The sequence below is a fragment of the Rattus norvegicus genome, chromosome X (genome assembly GCF_036323735.1).
Source record: "Rattus norvegicus strain BN/NHsdMcwi chromosome X, GRCr8, whole genome shotgun sequence".
Classification (NCBI taxonomy): Eukaryota; Metazoa; Chordata; class Mammalia; order Rodentia; family Muridae; genus Rattus; species Rattus norvegicus.
This window is the reverse complement of record NC_086039.1, coordinates 128,734,007-128,743,928: the sequence shown is the minus strand read 5'-3', so window position 1 is coordinate 128,743,928 and position 9,922 is coordinate 128,734,007. Positions and strand designations below refer to the sequence as shown.

Below are 9,922 nucleotides of genomic sequence, written 5' to 3'. Positions count from 1 at the left end.
CCAAACCAAACTGTAATGAAAACCTAAATATCTAAAATCAGGATTTTTATTTGGCCCTCATACTCTCTCTCCCTCTACTATATCCTGCTTGAGTTCTAGGCCCGCTAGTATTCTGTCCACCCACAGGACCCACACCTCCCTTCCCAAAGTGCTCAGTGTACGTGTTCCTCCCATCCTGGAACCACACATGGTTGCTTGTGGAACTCCAGGATTAGCTTCATAACCTATGCCACCATCACCACCTAGCGGTGGAAATTTCTGACCTCCTGAACCAAAGAGATCTCCCATGCTCAGTGTTCCACTATCACCCATTTTTTAAAAATTTTATTTAATTTTTTTTTCATTTTTACACTCCAGATGTTATTCCCCTCCCGGCCCACTCTCCGACTGTTCCACATCTCATATCTCCTTCCTGCCCCCCATCTCCTGTCTCCACAAGGATTTCCCCTCCCCACCCACCCCAACAGAATTCTAAACTTCCTGGGGCCACCACTCGTTCTTATATCTCTTTTTCTTAGATACAGGTAGCCTATCCTGCTGTAACTTTCTTCTCGTTGCTATCCCATTTGTTCTTATATCTCAAGTTGGCAAATCATTATCTCTTCTTCTCTTCTATGCTGTTCCTCCTCTTGCCTCAACTGCATTTCTTTATGTTTCTTCTTTTCTTGATTGTGAAGTTCCTCCATGCGTCTAGATTCTTCCTGGAGTCTCATCAGATCTCGGTGCAAAAGATTTGTTTGGTGCTCGTCGTAGGCACCTTCCATTTCACTTTCCAATATGTCTTTTTGTTCCAACTTATTCCCTTTGCTGTTTTTCCATTTTATCCAAGGACTTCCATCATTGAGAATATTCACATTCAAACGTCAGTTGTTTGTGGGGACCCTACCTGCTGATATAACAGAGGATGAATTCAAAAGACTGTTTACTAAATATGGAGAACCAGGAGAAGGTTTTATCAACAAAAGCAAAGGGTTCGGGTTCATTAAACTTGAATCTAGAGCCTTGGCTGAAATCGGCAAAGCTGAATTTGATGATAATCTTATGAGAAGTAGACAGTTTCATGTTTGGTTTGCCACACATGCTGCCACCCTACCTGTTCAGAATCTTCTTGTTTCCAATGAACTTTTGGAAGAGGCCTTTATCCAGTTTGGTCATAATGAAAGGGCTGTTGTATTGTGGGTGATCATGGAAGATGTATAGGGAAAGGCATTGTTGAATTCACTTTTTTTAAAAAAAATTTAACAAACGATTTTATTGTCTTCTTTTAAATGAAAGGAATGGAACTCTACTAAAGAAATTGAGAGTTGGTTTGGACCAGAAAGTCTAGCAACTGCTCAATAGTGAAACACTTCAGGAAAGGAGAGTCCTGGAATTCTAAGTGTCTGAGGGGAGTATACAAAGAGAGCGAAAGGCAAAGAATTTTGCTTTCTTAAAATCATACCTATGTTCAAAACATGGGGCACAATATTATATAAATATACTCTATTAGTTCTTAAAGAGCTTAATAAAATATATTTAATTATATTCACATATCCCCAACTCTTTCCTATTTACCAAGCCTTTGTCTTTAATAAGAAAAAACACAAACTTTCAAGACCAATTTCTGCTTCTTAAATATTCTTGGATTTGTGATCTTTCAATGGAGTGTGGTCCTATTCCTTAGTGAAAAAAAAATGACTATCTGTCCTGATTGCTCACAATTGATAAGACCACCATGGCTAAGGGTATAAATACATACACATCAACCCTATCTATGCTGGTATTTGGTCTGGCTTGGACTTGCAAATGTTTTGTACACTATAGAGCAATCAGTGTGAGTTCCTATGTGCAACTTTCCTTCTGTGAAGAAAAGGTTTCCTTATGCTCATACAGTCCTCCTGGCTTGAATGCTTTTTCTGTCCCTCTTTTGCAGGAATTTCTGAGCTTTGGAAGGAAATGTTTAAAACGTATGCTCCTTCAGGGCTAAGCATCCTGCAATTTCTTATTCTCTGCAACTTAGCTAGGAGTGAGTCTCCGTGTTAATCACCATCTACTGAAAACAGAAGCTTTGACATGAGGATTGAGTCTGTAGTTATATAGGTAAAGGCATTATGAGTTGGCTTAGTACTATGTCTACTTAGCACCATAACAGTAATAGATTTCCTTCTAGAGCCTATGACCCAACTACACCAAAGTCTGCAACCAAATAATGGTAGCATATGTGGCTTTGATTTTTCAGGCCTGACATCCATTTAGAAAGTTGTTTGTTCTATGATGTTTTTGCTGCTATTAAACCAACCAGTGGCATATCTTGCCAGGCAAGCAATTGACTGTTGTACATTTTAGAAGTCAGAGCTGATAAGACTGTAGATTAATTTTTTAAATAAAAATACTCACCCATACAGATGAATCGTTCAAACCTTCATCAGCTTTTGCTTTGTCATGTTCTGTTACTCAAATATTTGTTATGTCTGACAGATCTTAACTGTTATATCTCATAATTGAAGTTAGTCATTTGAATCATAATCGATTATTTTAAAAGAATTTTTAGGAATTTGTTGAAGGGCTAAAGAGATGGCTCAACAGCTAACTACTTTACAGGCCTAGAATTCTAGAAATGACATAACCATAGTTACTATTGGGGATAGAGATTGAGATAAGATGCTTGCTGGTTTGCCAAAGAAATGCAAGACCCAGCTCTAAGGAGAGGCTGTCAGAAAGAATAAGTAGAGAGTGATAGATAGAGATATTCTATGCCTTCTGCTCTCTTCCAGTTTCTGTGCTACACACACACACACACACACACACACACACACACACACACGCACACACACACACTCATACACACACAAACACACACATTTTTCAAGCATAAATCAGTTATGTTATAATAAAGTGTGTGAATTTTGTATATTGTTTAACATGTGCAATCATCAACTGATTAAGACCAAGGTAGGAAATACTGAAGATTATCAACTATTATCCGTTCCCTCTTATTGTTATTGCATGTAGGGGATTTGTTTTGTTTTGTTTTCTCTTTTTTTATTTTGTTTTGATAGGTAGGGTCTCAGCATGCAGTAGAGATGTTTTCATACCATTTTTACCTATGTTCCTATTGGAAACGGTATTTCTTTATTCAGTCTTTGCAATGTTTTTTTAAAGGACATTTATCACTTTAAATATTGCTCTCTGAGAAATTGTTCCAGCACAATTGTTGCTGTCTATTTTCTGCTTAAAAATGTTAAAAGTTTCTATTTACTAACAAATCAAAACATAAAGTTCTAATAAATGTCACTTGTTACCTGGCTCCAACCTGTTTTTTCAATCTTGTCTTTTGCCTGTAGGTCTTCCAGACAGAATTAATGGCTCTCATATGTGATCTTCAAATGTGAAACAAATAATAATTTTGAGAACAGTTGGCAAAGCCTTTTCAAATGCAAAAATTGCACAACCTTAATGTTAGGCGCTGCTCTTACCTTTTAGGATGGTGGTCTTAAATGTCTGTTTTACTGTGATTGTAAGGTCTCCCATGTAGTCTAGGTTCATTTTATTCCCTTTTGCCTTTTATAATAAAAATATTTTAAGGACGAGATGATTCAGTTTTTGTTGCATAAGTATGAGGTCCTGCATTCAGCATCAAAATAAAATCTGGGATTGATAGTACATTTCTTTAACTCCAGAGTTAGAAAGGGACACAAAGTTAGTAAGAGGATGTTGCCAGTCAGTCTAGTTGAACTAGAAAATTCAGTAAGGTATATCTGTCCCAAAAAATAACATAGAATCCCCTTCATGGGTACCAACTCACCTTGGCAATCAAGTCCCTGAGGACTAAGGATGAAGCACATATTCCTGCACTGAAGCCAGATAAGGCAGCCCAGCAAGGGGACAGAGATACAAAGGCAATGGGGGGTAAGGGCATTGTGAAAGTATGATTGGGAGGGGAGGATGGAGGGTAGCTGAAGGCAAGATGTAGAGTGAATAAATAAATTTGGTAGTGAAAGGGGAAAAAAGGAACGTGACCTGTAAAATCTATGGGGTGTTATGATAGGATAATAAAATTTCTACAGCTGTGCCATGTCATGGCTGAACAACTCGGTGATTACTAAAACCCACTCCACTGGACAAATTACAGAGATAAATTATATGATATTTAATCCGTACCTCAATAGAATTTAAAAAATTTAAAACAAAATACTATGGAGAAAGGGGGGGTGGAAGCAACCAAACAAGTAATGTTGATTTCTGGTCTAAATAAAGTTATACATGTGTGTGAATGGGCATTAGCATGTGTATTTACAAATATAACCATGTCCATTCATGCAACACATAAACATATAAATATGCACCACAAAATAAGATGAAAACTTCCTATAAAGAGTAATTATTAAATGCTACTTTTGTATAATGTTTGTCATACTCTAGTATGCTAATCGTTATTGTTTCCTGTTTTGTAGGAAAAATTTAATTGAGATCTTATTGTATACATCTTCAAATCCATGGGTCCTATTAACAACAGAAAAAAATATCAACTTCAGTATCTGAAGAAGAGGATAAATGCAGAGCCTGATATTGGCTCAGGGGAAGGTCCCTTCTTCATCATGGGTGAAATTCCAAACTGTCATCATATAGATATATGATCAAAAAGTGGTGAGTGATATAATTATATTTTATTTAAACTATACAATTATTTAAACATAAAATAGACTTCTACTGATTTACTGAATGCACAAATGATATATATTAAGGTTAAGTTCATTAAAGGGAACACTTAAGTAGTTTTTCCGAATATTGCCTGTGGCCACTTATCAATGCTTTCAGGATCCATTACCAGAAAAATTTCAAGTAAACTATACTTACTTTACATTCACAGGTGACTTATCTGATGAAGACTACAGAATGGCATTAATTATGCACAGGAGCAGTGAAGTATATTTCATCCTAGGCTCTATCAAAAGCAAGTCACTGTGAAATGAGCAGAATGATTTAACAACACACAATGCATAAATGGTCCTCTACACCTTAAAGGTCTTTAGGACAGACTCTTAATTTGATTTCTGTTTTGTTGTGGTATCTTCATTTAATGGTCTTTAGTTCTCCTTATTATAAATGTAATTTTTAAGGGTCAAATTAATTTAATTTCACTTTGGCTTTGGAATACCTAAATGCAAGGTTGTGGAAACCACTAGCTTAAAACATGTGCACTGCAAAAATGTCTGCCAAGGCAACCTGAGTCACCAGGACAATTTTTCTATGGAGAGTGAACAAAGGAGAGCTCACAACTATATCAGGACAGAAAATTATGGATATCTGAGCTAATGTCAACACTCAAAATCATAATGTGTCTACTTCCATTACTTTCTCCAGCACTAGAATGGTTTTCTAATGCTTTTGTACTTCACAATATCATGGTTGCTCAAGAGACAATCAAATTTGCTTTCTGCTAGGCTATCTTTCTTTCCTAATTGACTTTTGTCAAATTTATATTTCTCTAAGCCACTTGCTTAATCCAAAGTTTCTTTTGCATTGACTCTAGTAGTCTTTTGAGTCCTTTGGTCATTTTTGCTCAGCAAGTGTTTGTGATTTCTTAGAGGACAGGGGGCATGTACTTCAGTGGGTTTTTATCCAACTTCCAAATATTGAATTATATTTATTCTTAATTTGTTTACCTTCATATCTGTATACCATATTTACATCATTTTGCTGTCCCATCTCCTCTCTATTCCACTTCATCCACATGTTCCTTCTTAAATTCATAACATTTTCTTTAATACTATTAATATTTGTATTACAATTTTAAAAAGTAATCCTTCACTATGAATAATCTGGAATAACACAGAAAATTTAGTAGAATCAATGTTGTGTACAGAAAAAAATTCTAGGTGACCCTAAGATCCAACAGGTACCTATTATTATGGTACTTTAATATTTATTTTAACTGTGGAGGCCATGTTAACAACCTAAATGACCTTAGGTTTATACCCATTTGTACTACATCTCAGCTCAGCAATTCCTTTGTATTAATTTTGTGATATGTGACATTTTTATATTGCTTACATGTCCTACTGGTGTTATGTGAATGATAAAATGCATGTATGTGTAAAGGTTGATAATTCATTCTTTGTACAGTGTAGATACTATTACATTTGTCAGATGTATTGTTGTCAATGATTTTGGTTCCTCATTCTGTATTCTGTAGGCTGCTTCATTACAAGGGTAATGCTACCCATGAATGCAAAAATGCCTTTTAGATTTATGCAGTCTCATTTATTAATCATGCCTTAATCCTTATGCTACAAATAGTATCGTTTAGAAAGATTTTTACTGTGCAAATGAGTTGAAACATATTTTTTAATTTAATCCTTTATCAGATCCAGGGTATCAGGCTTTATGTTGAGTCCTTGATCCTTGGAGGATTTTTTTTTTGTGCAGGGTTATCCTACCATTATTATTGTTAATATGAAACAGCAATACTACAAGGAAGTTGTGGAAGGAAGAGATTATTTGGCATTCATATCTTGGGTCATGGACCATTGAAGCAAGCCAAGGCATGAAGAAAAAGAGGACAGGAACCTGAAGGAAGAAGCTAATGTAGAGATCAAGGAAGAGTGCAGTTTAGTCAATATATAGTACAGTTTAATAATCCTGCTTTCTTTCCACAAATTTAATCTTGGTATTCCACCTACAATTAAAAAAAACCCTCCCCTATCCATCAAAAAATACATTACTCAGAGTATAGAAAGAACATTTTCATTTTATTATTTTATATTTTACTACTTATAACAATTTTTAATTTTGAATAAAAACATTTGTACATTCCTGATGCTGGGTGCAAGAGCCATTTACCAGTGTCCTGCTGTCAACTTAAATCACTGAGTTATCTCTACTGTTCTGTTAGCATCAGAACAGTAGAGTTGTGTAACCGTAGGAGAAGTTCAGAATCAGCTTTTCTGTGAAGGGTGAGAATGATTGTGTACATAGAAGAGAAGTACCCAATTATGTGACAACCTCTGTGTAATAAAATTCTGTTTAAAGTTAAAAAATATTTTTTTAAATTTAACTATACATTGATAATATTTTTCTGCTCCTCTAAGTCACACTGGATAATTTTCCATTCCCTAGCCACGTAGCTTCAATTTCTTCCCAAAAATATAATAATCTCATTTATAAAAAGACCCCTTCAAAACCACAACATATCCAAATGAACCCTACCAAACTGTAACCAAAGCTTATACACACACACACACACACACACACACACACACGTAAAAATATAAAAAATAAAAGGGTATCTTTTATCTCCACTAGTTCAACACCACAGTGCCCCAAAACCTCTCACCCGCTTTGCTTCATACCTTATCACACTGCCGAAGGTCTCTCTCTGAGCCTGACAGTAATCTCTCTACATACCTAGTTCCCAAGGCAGGTTTCCATGCCAGAAACACAAATCCTAATTCTGCGGATGCCCAGTGTCTCCAGCTGCTGCACACTTTCCTACACTCAAACCATCACATAAAAGAACACACAACACAATAACTTTTGACCCAACTGATAAGATATAATTGCCCACCTAAACATACAAAGCCCAGGACACATCCATCCTTTAAGAATATTAATAACTAGTCAAGTTGCAGGAGCCCTGCTGTCCAAACTGCACCCTGATTTGAACGTACCCTGTCAAACAGCTCCCTGCACCCAAATGCCATGGGAGGGAGAGCTAGAACTTCAGAGGGGCAGACATCCTGGGAAACCAGAGGAGACTACGCTCTGCCCACATTTCTGAATCTAGAGGAAAACGCCTAGCAACATCACGGACCCCTGTGCATAGGGACCCAGAAGTAGGGGCAGGACTTCTGGTGGGTGCCCTCACAGAGAGCTGAAACCCAGCCCCTAGCAGCAACTTCAGGCCCGAGTCCAGAGGTAAGACCAACTTTTCTGCTCCGTGTGACCTGCCTGGTGGACCCAGGACACATGCCCACAGTAACAGCTGAAAGCCCGTGGACAGGAATGACTACATTCCTAAAAGCAGAACACTCTGTTCCCATAACTGGCTGAAAGAAAACAGGAAAACAGGTCTACAGCACTCCTGACACACAGGCCTATAGGACGGTCAAGCCAATGTCAGAAATAGCAGAACAAGGTAACACCAGAGACAACCTGATGGCAAGAGGCAAGCGCAGGAAACCAAGCACTAGAAACCAAGACTACATGGCGACATCAGAGCCCAGTTCTCCCACCAAAGCAAACACTGAATATCCAAACACACCAGAAAACAAGATCTAGATTTAAAATCACATTTGATCATCATGATGGAGGACTTTAAGAAAGACATAGATTCCCTTAGAGAAATGCAGGAAATCACAAGTAAACAAGTTGAAGCCCTTAGAGAGGAAACACAAATATCCCTGAAAGAATTACAGGAACACACAATCAAACAGGTGAAGGAATTAAAAATTGAAATAGAAACAATAAAGAAAGCACAGAGGGAGATAGCCCTGGATCTAGAAAACCAAAGGAAGAGACAAGGAGCCATAGATACGAGCATCACGAACAGAATACAAGAGCTAGAGGAGAGAATCTCAGGAGCAGAAGATTCCATAGAAATCATCAACACAACTGTCAAAGATAATGTAAAACGGAAAAAGCTACTGCACCAAAACATACTGGAAATCCAGGACTCAATGAGAAGATCAAACCTAAGGATAATAGGTATAGAAGAGAGTGAAGACTCCCAGCTCAAAGGACCAGTAAATATCTTCAACAAAATAATAAAAGAAAACTTCCCTAACCTAAAGAAAGAGATGCCCATAAACATACAAGAAGCCTACAGAACTCCAAATAGATTGGACCAGAAAAGAAACTCCTCCCATCACATAATAGTCAAAACACCAAATGCACAAAACAAAGAAAAAATAATAAAAGCAGTGAGGGAAAAAGGTCAAGTAACATAAAGGCAGACATATCAGAATCACAACAGACTTCTCACCAGAGACTATGAAGACCAGAAGATCCTTGACAGATGTCATACAGACCCTAAGAGAACACAAAAGCCAGCCATTACTGTAACCAGCACAACTCTCAAATAAAATAGAGGAAAAACCAAGATATTCCATGACAAAACCAAATTTACACAGTATCTTTCTCCAAGTCCAGCCCTTCAAAGATTGATAAATGTTAAAGCCCAATACAAGAAGGCAAGCTACACCCTAGAAAAACAAGGAAACAAATCATTTTGCAACCTAACAAAGAGAAGACAAACACAAACATAATCTCACCTCAAAATACTAAGACAACAGGAAGCAACAATCACTATTCTTTAATATCATGCAACATCAATGGAATCAATTCCCCAATAAAATGACGTAGATTAACAAACTGGATATGCAACGAGGACCCTGCATTCTGCTGCCTACAGGAAACACACCTCTGGGACAAAGACAGACACTACTTCAGAGTGAAAGGCTGGAAAACAATTTTCCAAGCAAATAGTCGGAAGAAGCAAGATGGAGTAGCCATTCTAATATTGAATAAAATTGATTTTCAACCAAAAGTCATCAAAAAAGATAAGGAAGGACACTTCATATTCATCAAAGGAAAAATCCACCAAGATGAACTCTCAATCCTAAATATCTATGCTTCAAATACAAGGGCCCCTACATACATAAAAGAAACCTTACTAAAGCTCAAAGAACACATTGCACCTCACAAAATAATAGTAGGAGATTTCAACGCCACACCCACATCAATGGACAGATCATGGAAACAGAAATTAAAGAGAAACATAGACAGACTCACAGAAGTTATGAACCAAATGGACTTAACAGATATTTATAGAGCATTCTATCCTAAAACAAAAGGATATACCTTCTCCTCACCACCTCATGGTATGTTCTCCAAAATTGCCCATATAATCGGTCACAAAACAGGCCTCAGCAGATACAGAAAG

General features: G+C 37.0%; 1 pseudogene; it reads right to left on the bottom strand.

The window, feature by feature from the left end:
• Positions 1 to 217: 217 nt before the first annotated feature.
• Positions 218 to 3,898, bottom strand: Sfpq-ps2 (splicing factor proline and glutamine rich, pseudogene 2; annotated as a pseudogene).
• Between the last annotated feature and the right edge of the window lie 6,024 nt (positions 3,899 to 9,922).